The sequence below is a fragment of the Schistocerca nitens genome, chromosome 4, assembly GCF_023898315.1.
Source record: "Schistocerca nitens isolate TAMUIC-IGC-003100 chromosome 4, iqSchNite1.1, whole genome shotgun sequence".
Taxonomy (NCBI): domain Eukaryota; kingdom Metazoa; phylum Arthropoda; class Insecta; order Orthoptera; family Acrididae; genus Schistocerca; species Schistocerca nitens.
Genome location: NC_064617.1, coordinates 526,087,499 through 526,097,541, shown reverse-complemented (window position 1 = coordinate 526,097,541; position 10,043 = coordinate 526,087,499). Strand labels below are relative to the sequence as shown.

Here is a 10,043-nt window from a genome sequence, read left to right as displayed (position 1 = left end):
TTGGTATCCGTTTGACCTACGGCAGCGCCATCTAGCGAGCCAACCGTAGCGCCATCTGGTTTCCCTCTTCAAGCTAGACAAGTTTCGTTCTTTGTAGTTTTTTAGTTTGACGCTTATTTCGTGAGATATTTGGCCCGGTCACTATCAATAGACCACCCTGTATACATATTTCGTGAGATATTTGGCCCGGTCACTATCAATAGACCACCCTACATATATATATTTTAAGGGATTTAATTAAATTTATTCTTAACAGAGCCAACGGCCTTGCCGCAGTGGTAACACGGGTTCCCGTCAGATCACCGAAGTTAAGCACTGCCGAGCTGGGCTAGCACTTAGATGGGTGGCCATTTAGTCTACCGAGTGCTGTTGGCTAGCGGGGTGCACTCAGCCCTTGTGAGGCAAACTGAGGGGCTGTTTGCTAGAGAAGTAGCGGCTCCAGTCGTAAACTGACATACGGCCGGGAGAGTGGTGTGCTGATCACACGCCCCTCCATATCCGCATCCAGTGACGCCGTTGGGCCTTCCTGGCCTGTTCAAACGGAGTTTAGTTTAGTTTAGTTTCAGTGTTAATAGACATAGCTTAATGATGTGTTTTCTAACCCGTTTTGATCAATATCGGCTTTTCTTCGAACAGCGTGCTCGTTACGGAAGTGTTCCCTGAGTAGAATATGCTTCTTTATTCGTCTTTTATTGGTCATAGGTTGTGTTCCAAAAATGAACAGCATAGAGACAGAATTGATGACACTTTCTGCAGGACCTGACCATTTTGCAGGACAGTTCTCAAGCACGTACAGTGCAAGCAGTTACAGAATTGTTTCACTGATGGGGCTGGTAAGTGCTATACCACATACTGCACTCCCCTGACTTAATACCTCGTAAGTTCTACTCGATTTCTAAACTGATGGAAACACTTCACGGCATACAATTCAGAACTGCTACAAATTCGTGGCCGAGCTGTTCTAGGCGCTTGAGTCTGGTACCGCGCGACCGCTATAGTCGCAGGTTCGAATCCTGCCTCGGGCAAGGACGTGTGTGATGTCCTTAGGTTAGATAGGTTTAAGTAGTTCTAAGTTCTAGGGGACTGATGACCTAAGACGTTAAGTCCCATAGTGCTCAGAGCCATTTGAACCATTTTTTGCTACAAAATCGTCGGGCAATAGACGGTGCCGCTCGAACTGTCAACACAACTGGCACTGCTAAGAGTATCCTACGACTTCCACATCGCTGGAAATGGGATTATACACAATGCTGGTGACTACTGTGAAGGTCAATAAACTTTGAAATACGTATCTATTTAGCACGAGCTGTAAATAAATAGTTGGCTCTATTATAGCTCCAACCCTCGTATAACAACAAACGAAGAGAACTTGCGTACCGACTAAAACACTCACTTCTCCACTCATTTCATCATACAAAGTTACCTACTTAAAAGTTGTACCTGTGATTATGTGCCATCAGTTTCATACCGTCATACGAAGTGTTAGATAACTAACCGCTCTTGGTGGTGGTGTTTCTCAACCACTATTGACGATGCGGGCTGCTCATCTTCACATCTCGCGTCCACCTACAACAACACCGACCGGCCAAAGTCATGTCAGTAACACAACATGGGTTAAGTCCATCCGGTAGACTTCCGACAAAAAATTATCTTCATCTCATGACCACAATGAGCGGCTAGCGGCCTCACAGAACAAAATGGATGCGCCCATCTGCACCCCGTAGGTCACAATGAATATTTAGGTTTTTCTTTGGAAATAAATTCCCTTCAGATGCCCACATCCCGTCAACCTGACCAGGTACCCTCGATATTTGTAGAATATTATTTCTTAATTTGAATTTCATTTGGTCGCAATATTTGATAACGTACAGAACCAACTACGATCGAACTTCTTCTGTAACCCTGTAACCTGTTCCTTCATTTCCAATGCAGACTACAAGACGCGCGTGCGGTAAACGCAGTAAACAAAGATTGCATGGCGCTGGTGGAAGCAGTCACATTAATGTTGTGTCCTGCCTTCACCGTCAACTCGCAACATACCATAGAAAGGAACCATTGGCTAAAGCCACAGATAAATTCGGCAGAAATTTAAAAAAAGGCACAGATGTTGTTTAGAAAGGATAGATTGCATGCAACCGGTGGTGGCGTGTTTCTGCTGTTAGTAGTAGTTCATCCTGTAGTGAAATAGAAGTGGATGGTTCCTGTGAATTATTATGGGTGGAGGTTATACTCAACAATCGAGCTAGGTTAATAATTGACTCCTTTTACCGACCTCCCGACTCAGCAGCATTAGTGGCAGAACAGCTGAGAGAAAATCTGGAATACATTTCACATAAATTTCCTTAGTATGTTATAGTCTTAGGTGGAGATTTCAATTTACCAGATATAGACTCGGACATTCAGATGTTTAGGACGGGTGGTATTCACAGAGCATGAAGTGACATTATATTGAGTGCACTATCCGAAAATTACCTTGAGCAATTATACAGAGAACCGACTCGTGGAGATAACATCTTGGACCTACTGATAACAAACAGACCCGAGCTTTCCGACTCTGTAAGCGCAGAACAGGGAATGAGTGATCATAAGGCCGTTGCAGCATCCCTGAATATGGAAGTAAATAGGAATATACACTCCTGGAAATTGAAATAAGAACACCGTGAATTCATTGTCCCAGGAAGGGGAAACTTTATTGACACATTCCTGGGGTCAGACACATCACATGATCACACTGACAGAACCACAGGCACATAGACACAGGCAACAGAGCATGCACAATGTCGGCACTAGTACAGTGTATATCCACCTTTCGCAGCAATGCAGGCTGCTATTCTCCCATGGAGACGATCGTAGAGATGCTGGATGTAGTCCTGTGGAACGGCTTGCCATGCCATTTCCACCTGGCGCCTCAGTTGGACCAGCGTTCGTGCTGGACGTGCAGACCGCGTGAGACGACGCTTCATCCAGTCCCAAACATGCTCAATGGGGGACAGATCCGGAGATCCTGCTGGCCAGGGTAGTTGACTTACACCTTCTAGAGCACGTTGGGTGGCACGGGATACATGCGGACGTGCATTGTCCTGTTGGAACAGCAAGTTCCCTTGCCGGTCTAGGAATGGTAGAACGATGGGTTCGATGACGGTTTGGATGTACCGTGCACTATTCAGTGTCCCCTCGACGATCACCAGTGGTGTACGGCCAGTGTAGGAGATCGCTCCCCACACCATGATGCCGGGTGTTGGCCCTGTGTGCCTCGGTCGTATGCAGTCCTGATTGTGGCGCTCACCTGCACGGCGCCAAACAGGCATACGACCATCATTGGCACCAAGGCAGAAGCGACTCTCATCGCTGAAGACGACACGTCTCGGATTCGTCCCTCCATTCACGCCTGTCGCGACACCACTGGAGGCGGGCTGCACGATGTTGGGGCGTGAGCGGAAGACGGCCTAACGGTGTGCGGGACCGTAGCCCAGCTTCATGGAGACGGTTGCAAATGGTCCTCGCCGATACCCCAGGAGCAACAGTGTCCCTAATTTGCTGGGAAGTGGCGGTGCGGTCCCCTACGGCACTGCGTAGGATCCTACGGTCTTGGCGTGCATCCGTGCGTCGCTGCGGTCCGGTCCCAGGTCGACGGGCACGTGCACCTTCCGCCGACCACTGGCGACAACATCGATGTACTGTGGAGACCTCACGCCCCACGTGTTGAGCAATTCGGCGGTACATCCACCCGGCCTCCCGCATGCCCACTATACGCCCTCGCTCAAAGTCCGTCAACTGCACATACGGTTCACGTCCACGCTGTCGCGGCATGCTACCAGTGTTAAAGACTGCGATGGAGCTCCGTTTGCCACGGCAAACTGGCTGACACTGACGGCGGCGGTGCACAAATGCTGCGCAGCTAGCGCCATTCGACGGCCCACACCGCGGTTCCTGGTGTGTCCGCTGTGCCGTGCGTGTGATCATTGCTTGTACAGCCCTCTCGCAGTGTCCGGAGCAAGTATGGTGGGTCTGACACACCGGTGTCAATGTGTTCTTTTTTCCATTTCCAGGAGTGTAAAAAAGGGAGGAAGGTTTATCTGTTTAGCAAGAGTAATAGGAGGTAGATTTCAGACTACCTAACAGATCAAAACGAAAATTTCTGTTCAGACACTGACAATGTTGAGTGTTTATGGAAAAAGCTCAAGGAAATCGTAAAATGCGTTTTAGACAGGTACGTGCCGAGTAAAAGTGTGAGGGACGGGAAAAACCCACCGTGGTTCAACAACAGAGTTAGGAAACTACTGTGAAAGCAAAGAGAGCTTCACTGCAAATTTAATCGCAGCCAAAACCTCTCAGACAGAAGCTAAACGATGCCAAAGTTAGTGTAAGGAGGGCTATGCGTGAAGCGTTCAGTGAATTCGAAACTAAAATTCTATGTACCGACTTGACAGAAAATCCTAGGAAGTTCTGGTCTTACGTTAAATCAGTAAGTGGATCGAAACAGCATATCCAGACATTCTGGGATGATAATGGCATTGAAACAAAGGATGACACGCGTAGAGCTGAAATACTAAACACCTTTTTCCAAAGCTGTTTCATATAGGAAGACCGCACTGCAGTTCCTTTTCTAAATCATCGCACCAACGAAAAAATGGCTGACATCGAAATAAGTGTCCAAGGAATAGAAAAGCAACTGAAATCACTCAACAGAGGAAAGCCCACTGGACCTGACGGGATACCAATTCGATTCTACACAGAGTACGCGAAAGAACTTGCCCCCCTTCTAACAGCCGTGTACCGCAAGTCTCCAGAGGAACGGAAGGTTCCAAATGATTGGAAAAGAGCACAGGTAGTTCCAGTTTTCAAGAACGGTCGTCGAGCAGATGCGCGAAACTATAGGCCTATATCTCTGACATCGATCTGTTGTAGAATTTTAGAACATGTTTTTTGCTCGCGTATCATGTCATTTCTGGAAACCCAGAATCTACTCTGTAGGAATCAACATGGATTCCGGAAACAGCGATAGTGTGAGACCCAACTCGCTTTATTTGTTCATGATACACAGAAAATATTAGCTACCGGCTCCCAGGTAGATGCCATTTTCCTTGACTTCTGGAAGGCGTTCGATACAGTTCCGCACTGTCGCTTGATAAACAAAGTAAGAGCCTACGGAATATCAGACCAGCTGTGTGGCTGGATTGAGGAGTTTTTAGCAAACAGAACACAATATGTTGTTCCCAATAGAGAGACGTCTACACACGTTAAAGTAACCTCTGGCGTGCCACTGGGGAGTGTAATGGGACCATTGCTTTTCGCAATATATGTAAATGACCTAGTAGATAGTGTCGGAAGTTCCATGCGGCATTTCGAAGATGATACTGTAGTATACAGAGAAGTTGCAGCATTAGAAAGTTGCAGCGGATAGGCACTTGGTGCAGGGAGTGGCAACTGACCCTTAACATAGACAAATGTAATGCATTGCGAATACATAGGAAGAAGGATCCATTATTGTATGATTTTATGATAGCAGAACAAACACTGGTAGCAGTTACTTTTGTAAAATATCTGGGAGTATGCGTACGGAACGATCTGAAGAGGCATTATCATATGAAATTAGTTGTTGGTGAGGCGGGTTCCAGGTTGAGATGCATTGGGAGAGTCCTTAGAAAATGTAGTCCATCAACAAAGGAGGTGGCTTACAAAACACTCGTTCGACCTATACTTGAGTATTACTCATCAGTGTGGGATCCGTACCAGGTCGGGTTGACGGAGGAGATCGAGAAGATCCAAAGAAGAGCTGCGCGTTTCGTCACAGGGTTATTTGGTAAGCGTGATAACGTTATGGAGATGTTTAGCAAACTCAAGTGGCAGACTCTCCAAGAGAGGCGCTCTGCATCGCGGTGTAGCTTGGTGTCCAGGTTTCGAGAGGGTGCGTTTCTGGATGAGGTATCGAATACATTGCTTCCCCCTACTTATACCTCCCGAGGAGATCACGATTGTAAAATTAGAGAGACTCGAGCGCGCGCGGAGGCTTTCCGGCAGTCGTTCATCCCGCGAACCATACGCGACTGGAACAGGAAAGGGAGGTAATGACAGTGGCACGTAAAGTGCCCTCCGCCACACACCGTTGGGTGGCTTGCGGAGTATAAATGTAGATGTAGATGTATCGTTATATGTTATATGAATATAATTCACGTAACTGATTCGCCTCGATGGGTAATGTATCCACCATCTTCAGTGTGTATGCACGATCACGTTTGACCTCTTGCAGGAATCTCAAAGTAGCAAGCATGGAGGATGTGGGCGGGGACTGCTGATAGGTGGCGGTAGGTGGGTGTCGACCGGGAGGTTTGGCGAAATAGTCCGCGAAATTACGATAAACACTGCGTCCGAATGGTGCAGTTACTAACGCAACTGCGTAGTAAGCAGGGGACCTCAGTATCGAATCCCGGTCGTTTCACATTTTCACTCGTCGCAGCTGATTGGGTATGAATCCCCCATGCAGTTGACATCAGTAGTTTCTTTCCTTTCATTTCTCCTCACTAAAACTTCAATTTACATAACAGTAATACGTGCTGCAAGCTGCACAGTCCTAACGTGCGTCTCAGTGTGTTGCTGGCGTTATTGTCAACATTTCTTTGCAGTTCTTTTACTGTCTACTTCTGAGAGGTGGCCGGGCTCTTGTGGAACAAACTTTGTCCTTTCCAGCCAAATACTATTAACAGAGGGGCTACAAATTGGGAGTGTTAGAAAGCGGATACCCACTCGTGGACCTGGCCTGATAACCAAGATGAACTACCCAAAAACCTGGACTGGAGCCGGAGATCTGGTCCTGCTTACTATTTATTTTAGTTTAGTTGTACGAATGATATTATCCATTATCTCAGACAGAAATAAATAGAAGTACTTACTATGTACCTGTTTCACTCCATGCTTGGTTTAGATCTTTAGATAGCTATGAAAGTGCAAGAAATGCATGCAGTAGCCTTGAACAAACAGAAGAAACCAAGCGCACGGAGTTGCTCACATTTACAAACTAGGAATCATCTTAATTGTCCTGCAGATAGCAGTGCCCCCACTGCCTGCATGCTCACAGGTGCGAGACAGTCTGGAGCTGTCGGAAACAGGGCTCACAAAAATTAAAAGGAGAATATATATGGGCTAAAGCCACAGTTGCATCACACTTTATTTTCCATTTTTTAGCTCCTAATGTGGCAACTGGATACACTGAGGAGAGGAGTAGTATTTTATAAAAATGAAAAAGATTCCTTGTACCAAAAGTAAATTTGCTTAACTAGTCGGGACAGCCCTCGTAACCGGCATCGCTGCGATGGCAGTCCTTCATGTCGGCCAGTGCCTTTATTGGTGGTTTGCACTAGTACCAAAAACGGTACTATATTCAATTACGTAAGCTTATTGATATTCCGCAGCATCAGAAGGGCCGTTTCCCTTGTTCCTTTTTCTGTTTATTGTCTCCCTTTCTGATACTGAATGCGTTTGTCATGTAGAGCAATTTTAGAAATAATGCGGGGATCATTTACAATAGGATGTCTCCTACAAAAACGTACAGCTACAAATTATGGAAACAGGTAACTCCACACTCCCGTGTCTGCTGTGTGATACGAGGTATTTTAATATGGCTCTGACAAGTATACCGGTAGAATGTGACAAGTCAGCATCATACATTTAGATATGGGAAAAGATTCTGAAGTGTACACATATCGATATTTCGATAAATTATCTGTGTTATATTGATGCTGATAATATATCGGGGGTCAAGGACCAATACCTTCGATTAAGAAATGAGTCTTTTATTTTATTGTAACTGAAACTCCTATTATTTAAATTTGTTGCATGAAGAGCAGCATAAAGTCATTCTTCGGACTGAAGACTGCTACAACAACGTGTGAGATGTCTGTCACTGACAGTTTATGCACAACTTTAGGCAAGATTTTTTTTAGTTTTTTATAAGAGAAGACTATTTTAACATTTTCATTCCTTTTAAAATTAAGAACATTTATGCTCTTGATTAATTTCAGTAAACCTTTATTAATGCTGTTATCAAAGACAAAACGGCAACAACCAAATGAAACAATTTTCGAATATATTCTATGTTGGTACACAGAGACACAGTGTACCGGTAACCATATGAATAAAGAGACACAAAGTATCTTCTGCCCATGGTTAGTGTGCATGCGTACAAAAACACATTCCGAAAATAGCAGAATGCAGACGAGATTTCATTTTGAATTTCCAAGATCCGTCAGCAACGTACACACACACACACACACACACACGCACACACAACAGTTGTGAAATCAAACCAATTATCTTGGAACCATTTCTTAAGAATCTGTTTAAAATTTTTAAGTTGTCGTTAACTAGGATTGTACTTTGACCTACGCACACTCTCTGCGTAACAGTCATTAGCAGTGTTTTAACGAAAATATAGACAATAGATTCTGACAGTCCTGGGATAAATTAATTAAATGCAGTGATGAGACTAATCTACATTGATAACTAGAAAAAAATTTAAGTTTTGGTGTATTTTGCCACCTGTAACTTACCGATTTATTCATTACTCACATGGATGCTCAAATGCCAATCACGCTGTACTAATTTAAATGTTCTGTGGTTATTACTTATTACGGGTGACACAGCCCTCAACTTCTGCTTTCTGTCCATCTGAATTAACACCCCGTGCCTAATGACGTCTGTGTGGACGGGTTGTAATTTTATATCCTCCCAAGAGTTGACGATGCTCCATTGGATTTTAATAGTTAAGTGGTCGTAAAAGCTAGGGGTCAGTGAGTGAGATACTCTTGGAGCATGAGTTGAACAATTTAAAATGTAGAACAGAGTACCATTTCCGAAAATAGGCAAAAAATTAACCTTTGGCTGACATTTATTTAAATATTGTATAGACAAATGTGACAGTGGACAAAAGAAGAGCATCTAAATAAGTTGCAGTATTCGTTAACAAAATTACTGACATTTTCTGAAGTACTGAACATGTAATGATCCGATGCTTTTAGGAGGAACTAAAAAGATGAGAAGAACTGCATGAAGAGACTGAAGTTACAAAAGTGAATCAGATGTTGAAAAGGGAGTGAGAGAACGTTGTAGCCTCTTCACTTTATTATTCTATCTGTATACTGAGAAAGCAGTAAAGAAAAGCAAGGGGAAATTCGGAAAAGGAATCAAGTTTCAGCACGAAGAAATAAAAACTTTGCGATTTGCCGATGACATTCCGATTATGTTAGAGTCGTCAAAGGACTTGCCATAGTTCCTGAACAGCATGGGCAGTGTCTCTATAGGAAAATATAAGATAAACATCAATAAAATCAAAACGGAGAAAATGGAATGTAGTCGAAGTAGAAGAATATAAAATGTAGACTGGCACTGGCAAGAAAAGCGTTTCCGAGGAAGAGAAATTTTTGAAAATCGAATATAGACTTAAGTGTTCGTGAGTCATTTCCGAAATATGGTGCGTAGCCATATATGGAAGTGAAACATGCACAATAAATACCTTACATAAGCATATGGTGCTATAGAAGAATGCTGAACATTAGATGGATAAATCACGAAAGTAATGAGGAGATGCTGAATAGAATTTGGGAGAAAGGAAATTTGTGGTACACAGTGACTAGAAGAAGAGATCGGTTGATAGGACCTATGCTGAGACATCAAGAACTCACAACTTTATTATTAGAGGGAAGTGTGGGGGATAAAAATCGTAGAGGGTGGCCACGAGGTCAATACAGTATGCAGATTCAGGAGGGTGTAAGTTGCAGTACTTATACGGAACTGAAGAGGCTCGCACAGGACAGACCAGCATGGAGAGCTGCATCAGTCTAGTATTCAGACTGAAACAGACTCAAGATCTTAACATCAACAACAAATTTGATAAACACTTACTATAAAACCTAATCTATCAAACAAGGGTAGAGCCGCGAATTAAGGAGAGCAGAAGGGAAAAACTGAGCGCTAGGGTTATAAATAAACAAAACTACTCAGGAGTTTTATTAAATAGTAGGCCTATAGTTTTGGTATATAGTGTTAGT

General features: G+C 44.1%; 1 pseudogene; it reads left to right on the top strand.

The window, feature by feature from the left end:
- The first annotated feature begins 257 nt into the window (after positions 1–257).
- LOC126254195 (5S ribosomal RNA) lies at positions 258–375 on the top strand (annotated as a pseudogene).
- The last annotated feature ends 9,668 nt before the right edge of the window (positions 376–10,043 follow it).